General features: G+C 40.3%; 1 long non-coding RNA gene across 2 annotated transcripts in view; it reads right to left on the bottom strand.

The window, feature by feature from the left end:
• The window catches only part of LOC137471800 (uncharacterized), a 351,710-nt gene that overhangs the window by 329,266 nt on the left and 7,522 nt on the right, over nucleotides 1–14,922 (bottom strand). For both annotated transcript variants that reach the window (XR_010997853.1, XR_010997851.1), the window contains exon 2: nucleotides 4,565–4,738. This is a non-coding gene — a long non-coding RNA (uncharacterized lncRNA). The remainder of the gene's footprint in view (nucleotides 1–4,564; nucleotides 4,739–14,922) is intronic.

Here is a 14,922-nt window from a genome sequence, read left to right as displayed (position 1 = left end):
CCTGGCAGAAAGATCTGCTTCCAGTGTAATCAGGTCATCCATGAGCAAGGGGAAAAGAGGCATGGGGATTTTTAACATACATCTATAGAAGTGATATATCAGCAGTGAAAAAGAGCCTGTGCCAGTTCCTCAGCTCGATAATCAGAGAAGTCCACAAATGCTGTGTGATTCATGGCAGCCTAAGACCTGGTCTTAATTTTTCTCAGCCCTGCTTCCATAATTTACATTTGTGCTGATCAATTGACACAGGGTGTTAAATGCTATCAAGCTGATTGAGACAGTAAACAAGGACTAAATGTGCACAAAATACAAAGACAGTAAAGAATCAGGACCTGTGTATTCATCAAGAGCCCCCTATTGCGTGGGGAAATACACTTCCCAAGAGCTGATAACACTGCTCTTCACTTCCAAGTAATGGAAACGGCTCTGTGTCAACTCTGCTCCCACTGACAGCCCCAAGGGAGTTTGAGCTTGTTGCACCTCCTCTTAGCTCACAAACTTCCTCCTTACACCCCTGCTCACAAAATGATATTTCACAAGGGTATCTTTCCAAATCTCCCTGTAAATGCATCAGACTAAATCCTGTCCTCAGTTCAGCCTTTGCCAGTGTTTGTAACCAGATTTCACCTGCCTCTGTACAGAGAGCACACAGGTGTGAAGATGGTCTGTGGCATTTCTTAGCAAAGCCGTGATTTGTGAGAGGATCTGCCAGTCCAAAGGAAAACCACATCTGGTTTTAAAAATGCCTCACCCAGTGCAATTCAGCATGCCTACAGTGAAGCCAATGAAGATGGAGATATTTACTCCAGATGTTTATCTGATCCTTGGCAATCATGTATCCGATGACTCCTCTCCTGTTTCCTAATTACGTTTTGATCAACTTACTTGGAGCTTTTTTCTTCATACAGTAAAGCTTGCTGAAAGTGCCTCTGCTTCAGGGACTCTTTGAAATATGTCAAAGCTTCCAAGGGTAATGAACTCTTTTATAATAAACGCCTAGCTATAATATGAACAATACTTTGCTTCCAGGAACTGCCTTATAATTACACGGCTCAGTATTGCATGTCAGAGGTTTGCTTCATCTTTAATATTTTATGAAGAAGTTCAGATTCTGACAGTAAAAGTATTTAACCCAGAGGACCTGGAACCCTGACTATTATTTTGCACAGTAGCCATCCAGCTACACTTTTGTGCACCACCATTATCCCTGGTGCATACTCACATCCTTTGATACTCTCTAAGTAGACACAACCACATGCTGTCCAGATGGAAACCTGGCTGCATCATTACATTATATTGAAATAACCCAAGACCACCTGTTTCTGCTGGGGTTTCTGCCAACATTTTCCCATAAAACATTTATTTTGCTAATATTTTAGTTGGTCACCTCAGAAGGACACTTGAAGTTAAAGATTAACCATGTGTGCAGTCATGAGGAAAACCCTCAAAAAAAAAAAAGGCAACAAAGCTCAATAGCTAATGCCTATAATGCCTATTGTTTAAAAGGTGGATGTTCACCTAGGCACCAGGCATTAACACTCTGCAGGGACACAAAACCAAACACAGGTTTTTGGCAGGGTACACCAAGTTAATTATCTTAACTGTCTTGGTACTCACCTCTCACATAATTAAGAAAAACTTTCATGCATGGAGTGGGGCTAATATACAATAACACTAATGAAAACTCATTGGGGTTTTTTTTGCTGTTCTTTTTTATTAATCTGGATCTGTCATGTTATAAAACCCCCAGTCTCCTGTATCTCTCCTTCTGCAGATAAAACAGCTTATCCTAAGTGAATCTTTATAAAAGATAAAAGCCTTACAATTCTGAGCCTACTTCAGATGTTTAAAGTATTTATTAGATACCTTCGACAGCAGCAATAGGATTTTCAAAATTTAGATTTTATATTTTTTAGAGGCATTTTCCTTTAAAAAAAAATCAACTTCTCAAAAGCATTTGATAATAATTTTCCTAGCATGCTGTCATTCAGGTATATACCTTTTACTCTTCAGTGTTGATCTCTGTTTGTACAAAAGTCCAACTGGTGGCTGGACTTCACACAAAGAATTTTCTCTCATATATAAATATTTTATTTGAAGAAAAGCAAAGGTTATTAACAGTCCACTACTCCCATTTTTCTTGATATCAATTATTACTATTCAATTTTAAAAGCTGCTCTTCTAAGGGAGAGGTAACAATGCCATATAATGTGACCAAAAAAACCCCAGAAAGACCCAGCAGTGTTTCTTGAAATGCAGTAGATCAAACACACATTAATTATTTGACAAATATAGACACATCAGTAGAAAAAAAGGATGTGATCCAAAAATAAAATCGAGAAACAGAAAAAAATGTTTACAAACTAAGAAGGTAATCCCTAATTACAAATGAGAATGTCTTCAGCTGTTAGAAAACTATCTTACAATAGGGAGAAAGCAATTGAAAAAATAAAAGTGTAATTTTTTTTCTGCATATTTTGTTTGAATTTATTTAAGATACCTCCAATTCTATTAACCTACGAAATTAACCAATAAAAATCCACTAGGAAAAAATAACAGTAACTATTAAAAAAAAAAGAAGAAAAGACTGTATAAAACAGCTTCAAGTTCACTTGCTTGGATTTGTTCTAAATATAGCCCTAGCTATTTTTATCATGTTACAGAATACTTCTATAGCTTGTAAAAGAACAGTATGAGAATTGAAAGGAAAGAGAAAGGGACCAGTCATAAGTTTAGTCCTGTTTTGTTCCTTTCTCCTTTTCATCTTCATTCCACATTCTATTCCCAATAAAATCACCCATTTATAACCAAATCCCTGGCTGTTGGCATGAAAGTAATTCAAATTTTTGCCTATTTTTAAAAAGCCAACTTATAACCTGAAACCATTATAGTAATTGATTAATCATCACAAGAAAAGCAAAGTATCTATTTGACAGATTCTATCCACGGTCGCATCCCTTCCCTGCAGACGGGTAGTTAGATAATTAAGCAATCCATTTCACTGCATATATGCTATACACAAAAGCAACTGACACACAATGAATCTTGCTAAGCTTTTGTTCAACATATGAAATACTGGATAATCACCCTTTTTTATGAAAGCACTTGACCTTTAAATTGATATCCCCCCCCAAAAAAAGATGGTAATCGCTACTCAAAGAGATATTGAATGCTCTGCAGCTAATCCAGAAGATCATTGCCCATTAGTCATTATTAGATTTTTTTTTTTTAGTCTAAAGGTGAGTATTTGATTATAACAAAGGGAAAAAGAAAATACTATTTAGGTTGCTGTGAATGCCTATACTCTCCTCTTTGTAAATCACAGTGACAATCAGAGTTACAGACTACCTGAAACATGAATATCATTTACACATTTGATCCCTACTCAGAGAGCATCTTTATAAGCTTTGAATGACAGAAAGCAAGATTATCAGTGACAGTGAATTTAAATATTACAAGTGTTGCATGCATCACAAGTTATTTTTCTTAAGCAGCTAATGAGCATTATATCCTTTTGTATAATACACTGAAAATACATTTCTGTTCTTCAGTTTAGGAAAAGTGAATCAAAAATGTTTAAATGCAATGGAGAAACTGCACAGCTTTCTTAAAAAAAAAAAAAAAAAACAGAACACAAAAAATATTCTTTCCTTTTATTATATTTTAACTATTTCCCTGTTCACTTTTTACATGGCATCACTAATCATATGCTGCATCCCAGAAGTTATACTTCAACTACAAGGACAACTGTATGGTACAACACTGGCTGGGTGACCTTGCTCAGAAGGAAGTGGTTTATGGGATCATACTCTACCCAGAGTCCCGGGTGTGCTGGTTCACATCCTTATCAGTGACCAGGAAGAGAGGATGGAGAGCACTCTCAGCAAGTTTGCAATCACACCAGGCTGAGGCATCTGTTGATACTCCCCCTGCTCAGGGATGCCATTCAAAGAGACACAGGCCAGAGGAAAGGGCACATAGGGACTTTGTGAAATTCAACAGGAGCAAACACAAAGTCCTCCCTCAGGAAAGAAGCTCCAGGACACAGTACAGGCTTGGGACAGGCTGGGTCTGTAGAGAAGGTGCCCAGTACATGTTTTCCCCAATATATGTATAACCAAGGGCAGACCAGAAACTGCCTTCTTGCAGTAAAAAGCTTCTCTGAGCACAAAATTGAAAAATCTCTGAAGAAGAAAAGCTACACTATGCTTTTACGCTTGTTTATTCTAAGCCTTTTAAACTTCATGGCTATTTCACCAAGGTACGTGTGACAGATTATATACTGTTTTTTTGCATTAGCAGTTACTTAGTATTATTTAATACTCTTGGACTTGAAGCAAAAAATAATTAGGAAATCCTTTTCATTTGAGAAGATAATCTAGATGGCCTTAAAGGTCTGGCCATCAGATTTGGTAATCTGACATTTTCAAGCAGTCCCTTTCCAGTCAAATGCTCCCAATATTCTTCATGACTGTTTTACCAACATGGGTATCCAGACACATACATGCCAGTCCAGCACAATTCAGTCTGACCCTCTACCATATTTACATGTTAGACCTGATACCTGCCTAGTTGGTGTGTGTAAATCACAATGACAAGGATACAGTACGTTCAAATTTGACTTGTTTTTTCTCCAGGATGTTTTGTTCCACTCCTCTTGTAAGTTGCTTTTAGGATGTATTGAAATGTTCCCTGCCAGCACTTCTCTTTTTGTTGGTATTGTGATGCCTTTTTGGGACTACTTAAAAACAGAAGCCGGACAAAAAATGAGGGAATAAAAAACTTATATTTATTGAAAGGCCTTCGGGTACACTTCAGGCAGATAAAGCCCCCCCCAGGGGGTACACCCAAAAATGGACAACAGGTGACTAGTTTTCACACTTTTGTAAGTTTGGTCCATTTACATATTGGGGGTCAATCTTCCAATTACAGCTTTGGCTAATGAAGTCATTTACCCCAAGGTTGCTCCTCCCCCAACTGTGGCAGCAGCACTCTGGCCACAGAGAGCAGACACAGACTTTTCCAGGCATTTTCCTGGGGAAGGCTCTGAGAAGATCAGAGAAAGAATGAGAAAGAATTCTTATAAAGAATTCTTATCTCCACTTGTTACACCTGTTGTTGTGCACATGTGGAATGTGCCATGAAGATTTGTTTACCAAAGGGTGATTTCTTAATTGGACACTGGATGGTGTTTGGATTGATTGACCAGTTAGGTCAAAGCTGTATCGGACTGGCTGTAAAGGTTACTGAGTTTCTTAATAAGAACAGTATAATATAGTATAAGATGATATAATAAAGCAATTGATCAGCCTTCTGCAATCATGGAGTTGATGCTAATTATTACCTGGCTGGGGGCCTGCAGTAACACCCCAACTCACTTTTGTTTACTCACTTTTGTTTCTCTGGGCCTGAGACAGTGAGGTGTCCTTGATTCCCAGGCCTAGAGAGGAATTGTTGTGTCTGACCAAAATGGGAAAGCTGTAGCTAACACTCTGTATGGAGTTCGGAGTTTTACACTAAAGCATTGCAGGATTACCAATAAATGAAAAATATAAAAGCTAAAATCCTAAGGCATCAGTGGTGTGTTAACCCCAGCTGGATGCCAGACACCCACTAAAGCTGCTCTCTCACTCCCCTCCACAGCTGGACAGGGGAAAGGAAATATAACAGAGGTTTCATGCATTAAGATAAGGACAGAGAGAGATCACTCACTGCCTTGGTTTAAAAGGCAAATGTCTGCTGAGCAAGGCGGGAACCTTCCTGGAATGGGAAGACAACCCCTGCCCCCAGATTATTGTATGTAAATTATAGCTCTTCCAGGCAAAAATTATAGGAAAAGGAATAACAGCTCTTTACTGGAATATATATATATATATGTGTTGCAAGACAGACAAACAACAACAAAACCATACCAGAAGTTCCCCACCCATGAAGCCATTTCCCCTTTCTGTGTAGCTCTGACCACAACCAGCCAGAAGCACTGGAGGCTCAGGCGGGGCAGAGGGGCTGCAGTGACTCCCCTGTGGCCTCAGGGATGCTCCCACAGTGTCGGAGTCCAGGACATCCCTCTGGCTGCCCTGGCTGTCTAGAGACCCTGGCAGGGGGCTTGGGGACCTTGGCAAGAAGTCAAAAACATCTGTGGCTTCAATTTTAGCCCGTGGAAAAGCTGTCAATTTTGTATGAGGAATTACAAGCCACAAGGGTTTGAGTAGTGTGATATTTGAATTAACACAGGGTGGAAAAGTAGAAGTTTGGGATTTTTAGAATGGGGTTGAGGAGGTACAAGATGGAGGAATTTGAGCATCTTCTAGCCGCCTTCTCCTTCATCTTGTCCTCCTTGTCTTGGTGTGATGGTGACACTTTTCTATTGGTTCAAGGTAGAGATTCACAGTCTAACATAGGTGATAGGAATTGGTAATAAATTGTAAACATACACACATAGTTTTGGGTATGTAAGGTGGGAGCTGCCCGAGGCTAGACAGCAGACTGCCATGGCCTCCTTTCTGGACAGAGCTCGGCAGGTCAGAGAAAGAATGTTATCGATAAGAAGAAATAAACAACCTTGGAAAAGCAATCGGATGCAATCCAGGCTCTTACTTTGGCTGCATCGGGATAGGGAAGCAAAGACTCTTTATGATCTCGGGGTCACCCTGACCCTCAGAACCCCACGAAATCGACACCACAGGAGCCCAAAAACTTCCTCGTGTGATGATGGGGGCTCCGGCGAGGAGATTGCTCCTTTTGTAATACTCAAGGGCAGCAGTTGGTGCCTGTACCAGTAGCAGCTAGTCACAGCTGGCACTGTCCCGGGGGCAGCACGCACCCTCCGGAGCAGGGGGCAGAGGGGCAAAGCTGGCAGAGCTAGGTAGCAAGTGCAGCGCAGCATCTTCCCAGGAGCAGGCACGCATCTGTGACACACTCACCCCTCTCTTCGATCCCGGAGCAGAAAAGCAAAGCAGTCAGTCCCCATTGCCCAGGCAAGTCTTGGGCTAGCCCCAACACCCCTCAGGGCATTACACTGCAATTCCCAAAGAAAACCCCAGTGGGAGAGCCACCCCACAGGCAAGAGTCCCATAATTTATGATTTAGAATAAATTCGTGCTCAGGGCTAAAAAATACAGTATCCTTTCTAATGGAACTAAGTGACGGGAATGAGCAATATACACAGGATTAATCCCTATCTCAAAAGATGGTTATTCTGAAGGATTATTCTGTCTAGAAGACATGCCTTGAACGATAAGATGAATATTTGTCACCAGAACAAGATATTGAAAGGGATTACCATCTAACAGGATTTCAGCAATCAGAGTATTCTGGGAAAACCTCTGTTTGGAAGCACCACAAAAAAGAGCACACATTAATATGTGAAAAAGGACAAAAGGAAACAGGAGGACCCCCCTCCCAGAATCCCGCTAAGTCTGGAAACTATAAAAAAGACCCTGTGAAATCAGTACCCCATGAACTGCCAGGGTACGGAGCTGCATTGTCCAGACCCAGTTCACCCAGCACCGATCGCCTGGCTCGGCGACGATTTGCTTGTGGCTTTTCCAATTTTACTTTGATTTAATTTAATAAATTCCTTTAATTATTAAATTGACTGATTCATTTATAACAGTCCCAAAGCCCAAAACATCATTGGGATGCCAGACCTATTAGTCAGCTTTCTCTGTGTCTTAGCTGCTGTCTAATCACCTGGAAAGCGTCCCCCTTCCTACCAGTGTCTCCCTGGTATTAATGGGGAAAAATTCACTAAGAAACCTAAACCCGCCACAATCACCAGATACTGTCACAGCAAAATGGACTCGAATTAGAGACAGTCATTGAATTTATTACTAACAAAATCAGAGCAGGATAATGAGAAGTAAAAGGAGACCTTAAAAATGCCTTCCCTTCCCCCACTCCTTCCCAGTTCTACCTCTTTACCCAGCAGTGCAGAAAGATGGGAATGGGATTATGGTCAGTTCATCACACTGCTGTTCCTGTTGCTGCTCAGGGAGAGTAGTCCTTTCCTGCTCCAGCATGGGCTCTTCCACAGCCTGTAGGTGGATCTCTGCATCCCCACAGATCTCCATGTGCTGCAGAGGCACAGCTGCTTCACCATGATCGTCACTGCAGGCTGCAGGGAAATCCCAGCTCTGGTGCCTGGAGCACCTCCTGCCTCTCCTTCTCCACTGACCTGAGTGTCTACAGAGCTGTTCTTCTCACATCTTCTCATGTCACTCTTCTCTGGCCATAATTACATCTGTGCAATAACTTTTTCTTCTTAAGTATGTTATCACAGAAACATGACCACCATTCCGGATCAGTCCAGCCCTTGGCCAGCAGTGGATCCATCCAGGAGCCAGGTAGCATTGGCTCTTCTGGACATGGAGGAAGCTTCCAGCAGCCTCTACAGAAGCCACACCTGCAGCAGTTTTGGGAGGACTGTGCCCATGGGAGGGACTCACATTGCAGCAGTTTTGGGAGGACTGCTGCTCGTGAGGTTGGAACCACGCTGGAGAAGTTCACAGAGAACTGTCTCCCATGGGAGAGACTCCATGGCCTCACAGGGGAAGGACTCCTCTCCTGGAGCATCAGAAGAAAATCTTGGTGATGAACTGACCAAAATCCCCATGCCCTTTCTCCCTGTGCTGTTGCTGGGAAGGGGAGAAGGGTTGGGGGAAGAAAAGGTGTTTTTATGGGCTTATTTTACTTCTCATTATCCTCTTCTGATTCTGTTAGTAATAAACTCACTTTGTACCTCTAGGCTGATCCTGTTTTGCCCTTGGAGTGTTTTCTCCTGGTCCTAACTCAATTAATGGACCCTTTGTTAAATTTTCCCTCCTTTGCCCAGCTGTGGCAGGGGAGGGTGAGTGAGCGACTTTCAGGGGTGCCTGGCATTTGGCCAGTGCTTAACCACGACAACTTGTGAAAGAAAAAAGGAGGATCTGAAACAAAATTTTAATTAATTCATTCTTACAACAGATGATTCTGTATTTTATCATTTTATCCATAATGATAAAATTATTTATCATTATTTATTTATTTCTTTCACTCTTATTTATTTATTTCTTTCACTCTTAAACTGCTTTTCTTTAGACCCCACCTGAAGTCCCTGAAGTCAGACCCCTTCCAGCCCATACCAACAATTATAAAAGGAGTTGTGTCCATTTCTTGTTTTTTTCTGAAAACAAGAAATGGAGGTGTGCAAATAGTCACAGTAAGAAGCACTCATTAAATTATTCTGAGAGAGCTAGTCTGATGCTGAATGCACTCAAAAACATGGGAGTCTTTTTCTATTTAAGAAAACCAATAGTACTGGAGACAATAATGATGTTTTTAATGAGAGTTACATATATCTGTGAATACATCTGGGATGTTTGTTTGTTTTTTTTTGCTTCTATCAACTGAAGTATCAAACTACATGACTGTGGTAGGCAGTCATGTGAAATGCAGTCATTTCATCTTCAAAATGCTGAAAGAGTCACTAAAATTGCTGCACCACGATAATTCATCAGGTTATTCAGATATTTGGTTGCAGGGAAAAGAATTTAATATAGCTCTATTTTGAACTTAAAAATTTTAAAAGTTAATTGAAATTAAGAGAATTAATAAATAAATTCCAATATCACTGTTGCTTTGGTTTAAAATCAGATCTTCTGTGCCAAATATTTTCCTATGTCTGCAGAAGGACCGATGGTGCTGTTAAAGGGAGGTTTGCCAATTTTAAGGAATAAAGTCTTGCACTCCAGATGTGCCAAACACTTCCATTTTCTTCCTACATCTAATTCACTATTCAATAAAAAAAATTGTCTTCCATAAAAACTACTCCCAAAACCTTCATAGCATAAATACTTATCTTTGAATGGGATTAATTCTCTTTTGGAATTGCAGCTGCTCTTTGCACTGGATAGAGAGAGTAAAACCAAATTGCTTAGGCAGCTTTTAAATAGCTAAAGCTGGAGCAATTAATCCCACCCAGAATTGAAGAAAAGGTCAAATCCAACTAGTGACCAAGGATAGCAGCATCACCACTGCAAATAAACACAAATCTAAAAAATATGTACGTACAAACATGGACCATGACTGTGCACTCTGCTTACATAGCCCCCAGGCTATTCTATTTCAGCATATAGATCACCGCAGGAAATCTCAATTTTGTACTTGGAAAACAGAGGGAAAGAGCAGGAGATGCTTTCAAAGGCAAAACCAGGGGTTAAACGGGGTTTTTTTTTCCCACCAACTTCTAGCAAGAGCAGAGCTTCTCACCGGGACTGAGAAAGGCTTGACTGGAGAAATCCAACAGTGACTGCAGGGCCCAGTCCCCCACAACACACAGGCACACAAAAAGCAGCAGAGATCAAGGGCATCCTTGTCCTCCACTGGACAATAGTGAGCAAGTTGTTCTTTTTAAATCCCTCTCAAAGGAGTCTGCCAGAGGAAATGTCTGAGACAGAGTGAGAAAATAAACTAGTTTTCCCCTGCCCTACCACAAGGCCTTGTTTACCAGATATTTGCCCTTCATCCCTCTCCACAGCCTCCTTATTTCATTACTTTTCTCATAATTATATTGGGAATTTCAATTCCAAACCATGAAAACTCTGAAGATATGTCTGTGTGCATATGTGCAACTCTTGTACATCCAGTCCTGTACCAACAACCCAGCCAATGCCATGTCATGATTAAGAGTTATCAAAAGGTACAGCTGCTTCAGTGGTAAATAATGATGATGACCTCAACCTTACTTTGGTAGCTTTGCTGATAAAAATAAATTTCCCTGCCTCCAGTGATCCAGTCCATAATTCCTTGCAGGACAACAGCAATTAAGAAACAAAAGTGAAAAACATAGAATACGCTAAAACAGTTTTAGAGGCCTGCGGAAAACAGAAGTGGCAATCTCGTGTGAGATTCACCATCAGATCAATCAAACTCGGTAAAAAAAAATCCAGTTACAGGAACATGACTCTTCCATTATGCTTTTGGGATATAAACCTTCCCACATAAGGAGTCCAATTAAGTCCAGAACAGATTATTATTATTATTGTTGTTGTTATTATTGTTATTTTGTTTAATACTATGTTTTTCTACTGCCTGTGAGAAACAGCAGCTGAGCTGACTATGTCATTGTCAAAGTCAGTGCCATTCTCAGAAGTTGGGGTAGGCACAGTGGGATGTAGGATTCAGTGCCCCACCTGGAACAGATGATGCTCAGGGAGACTGAGTAAAGGTTAATGCAATAAACAGGAGGCCAAAGACAGTTGAGGGTAAAGAGGTTCTGTAGGAATTAGAGCAGGAAACAGAGTAATTACAGGAAATGTTCTGGATACAATATGAAATGTTTGTCTTTCTGGTTCTTCTCATGTGTCCGTGTAGCTCTGGACCAGCACCCTTTGGTTTAGATACTATTTAGAGCACAGTGATGAAAGCAGCTGGCGTAAACACCACTCTCGCCTTAAAAAACATTTATCACATGTAACCAGCTAAAAAACATGGCATTTTAAAAAGAGGCAGAGTAGAACTGTTAAAGGTAGAGTATAACTAGCCGTGGTTTGAAAACTGTTTCATGCTTGTGATCTCACGGGAGATATTAATGCAGTAATGTTAATAAGAGAGTCATTAGGCATTGCTGACTGAAAGTACACAGTCGTGTGTTCTCCTCCTTCTGCCAAGGCAATTGCAGATGGAGAAGGTCCTTTCCTGCTACACACACAGTCCCTGGCTGTAGATGGGAAAGCAGCCACACAGGACCTAATTTATGTGACCTTTTTTGAAATATTTTACTGATTACATTTTCTAGGGTTTGATCTAGCCCCTAAATACACAATAGGTAATTACCAGAAGATACTGGAAAACAGAGGCCCTTACATATGTTTATAAATGTATTTTCATAAATCAAAGAATACTCTAAAAATCTTGGTCCTTTAGCAATGGTTTTGAATGAAATGCCAAGGCTTGCCCAGGTGTCAGCATTTTCATATGTGTTGAATTTGGACTGACATTACTACATACACATGAACAGACATACTTAAGAGAGCCCTGTTTCTGACTCTATTTTCTTTACTGCACGGGAACAAATTCTTCCCTTATTGATGCTGGTGTAACACTGAAGTGCCTCAGTCAGCTACAATGGGCATGTGCTGCTGTCATTATCAGTACATGCAGGGAAAATATATTGTGAAATGCTAGAGAATTTATTAGGTTATTTGTTGGTGGGCTAGCTAGGGGACCCAAGAGTATCATGAGTGCTTGTATGGAGTCAACACCTTTCCATAACAACACGGTGAACAAGGCAATTCCTGCTTGTTAAACAGCCGACATCTGCAATAGCAGACTAAAACAATCTCTCAAGTATATGTATTCCTTGATCCAAAAAGACACATTTCACAACCTATGAATCAATTGTCTTCACTCTCCAAACACAAATGATGGTGTCCTACACTCATGTGCAGTAGCGTTAATCCAAAATAACGCCACCAAGTCCACCACTGAGGTACTCCAGATTTACACTGGTGTGAGTGAGAGCATTTGGCACCCAGTACCTATGGTTATAGATCCTCAGCTGCTGGAGATCATCACAGTTCTTTTCAAGTCAATGCCTCTGAAATTAATGTAGTTTTGCTGATTTACACCAGGTGAGGATCTGCCTTGTGGTTTCTGGCTTTAAATTCTCTTCCTGTCAGCCATCTAATTTCAAAATGGTTTCAATAGACAACTCCTAGCCAGAATTTCCTCTGCTATTTATAGGATTATTTCAAGAGTTTCTATGATAATCCTCATATTTCCATCCTTATATCAGAGCCTTTTTCGGGATTGTATTACAGCCAAACTATTCACATATCCAGATGACACCACTCCTTCCTCTTCTTTTCCCTTCCCTATTTGGGATGATTATACAGAGGGGAAATATCTCTCACGGTCAGATCTTCAGCTGGCATAAATCAGCATAAAATTGACATGAGTGATTTACATCATTTAGCAGTATAGAAGAAAAGACAAAAAGAAAAAAAGAAAAAATATTTTTTACCAATGCAGTTTAAAATTAGTAACAGGTCTTTAATATTGAAAGAATATTAAAATGTAACCCATATGTACACCTTTGATGTGTTTTTTATGGGCTCAGCTAGGCATCATTTACAGCTTGGAATGACAAAGCTTCTTGCTGTTTTGTTCCATAAAATCCTCAGCAATTCTGCCCCTAAATACTCCATACTTATTCAACATAGTTCACCTCAAGTGTACTTAAACCACACCACCAAGGGCTTTCCCAAACAGAACCTGTTATATTGATTTCACACGTTCTTTTCATCCAGCTAAATGCTAAATTCAACCTGTTGAAATAGGTCAGGTTTAACAGAATTTAGGTGTGCTATACAAAAGTGCCACAGGGGATCTATAGATCTCAATTGTCATCGACACACCAGAAATCTGAAATAATTTACCATACAATTTGCCATTGATCCATACAGACTTCTCACATCTGTAATGTGATACAGATATCTGTGTCCACTTAAGAAATACTTTTATTTCTCTTCTGGAGAGCTAGATTTCCTCTTATGCTACACCCTTGTAAACTAGCAGATACCTGCTCACCTCTGATACTCTACTCAAAAATCTTAATTAATAAAACAATCCAGGTCAGAAGAGAGCTGGACACACAGCAGAGAGAGATGCAAAATAGAATTCCCTGCAGGAACAGACTCAGAGTCTGCAGAACCCTGCTGAGAATCAAAGCAATCTGCATCACAAGCACATTTTCCCAGCACAGAAGTGCTTGCAGGAACTGGCAGTTTCTAGAGGTATATAAGTAAAAACAAAAGAAGTAAAGCTGACTATTGTGATTTCCATTTGTTAGACTAGATGCCTTGACTCAGTTTTCTAGGGAAGATCTGATAGCCAGTGGCAGAGACTACATATGCAGGAGAAGCTGTGCATTACTGAGGGCAATATTGAATACACACTCTTCAGTCCAGGTTGACAAATAAAAGTCTTTCTGCCTCCATCACCACCCACACACTTTTTCTCCCCAGGGCCAAAAGGGTTGGAGTAACAGCACTCCTGGCCTGGAAATTAGTCGTTACATATTTGTGGGGGTGAGGGGTTGGCAGAAGGGCAGATCTGATTTCAAATAAATGTTTACTCCTTTCATTTCCCTTCACCTTCCACATGAGATAGCAAAAGGATATCAGTATTCAAAGTGGATGTCAAAGATTTAATTTTGTACAGTTCATACTACTTGAAATCAGGTTATTGCTTTACCTTTATGGAGAAGAATCCAAATTGAAAACAGAGAAACTGGGGGAACCGTGTGGATTCCAGATTCACAACTGCAGGCATTTAAGTGAAAATAGCATGTTTTCACACCCTTAGTTTCTTATTCAGCCTAAGCAGTGGTGAGTCAGTTAGTGCATCCAGTGAGGCTGAAGAGAAATGGCTACTAAATTCCTACAGGAAAGGTAACTACCTTTCATCTTTCTGCTACTCCATCACAGGCCTGAATTGATATCACTTACTGGGACAAAAGTCACTCATTCTATTGACCTGACTGGAGTTAGACCAGGAATATTTTGGCTCTAAATAAGGAATGACACACAGCAGGGTTATTTCAGGGTGTAACTTCTGGCTATGATTGTTTCTTTAAAAATCTGCAATACGAGTCAATAACAACACTAAATTCAATCTCATTTCAGGTAATGACAGACAACACTGTAGAAGATGTTTACAAGCTGCCACTCCTTAAATACTGTCATGTAGCTAGATCACTAATTTAGCTAATGGGATATTAAAGATCTAATAAGGAAGATGGCAAGACAGAGGGTAATATTACTATGCTGCTCTCTAAAGTGTTTTAGCCAAAACAGCCAGCCAGGGAAGAGATCCCCAAGAATCCCTGTGAATTATAATAACTTTAGGTTGGTAAGAGTCTAGGCTGGAATTTCTGAAATG

The sequence above is a fragment of the Anomalospiza imberbis genome, chromosome 3 (genome assembly GCF_031753505.1).
Source record: "Anomalospiza imberbis isolate Cuckoo-Finch-1a 21T00152 chromosome 3, ASM3175350v1, whole genome shotgun sequence".
In the NCBI taxonomy this organism is placed as follows: Eukaryota; Metazoa; Chordata; class Aves; order Passeriformes; family Viduidae; genus Anomalospiza; species Anomalospiza imberbis.
This window is presented reverse-complemented; position numbering and strand designations above follow the sequence as displayed.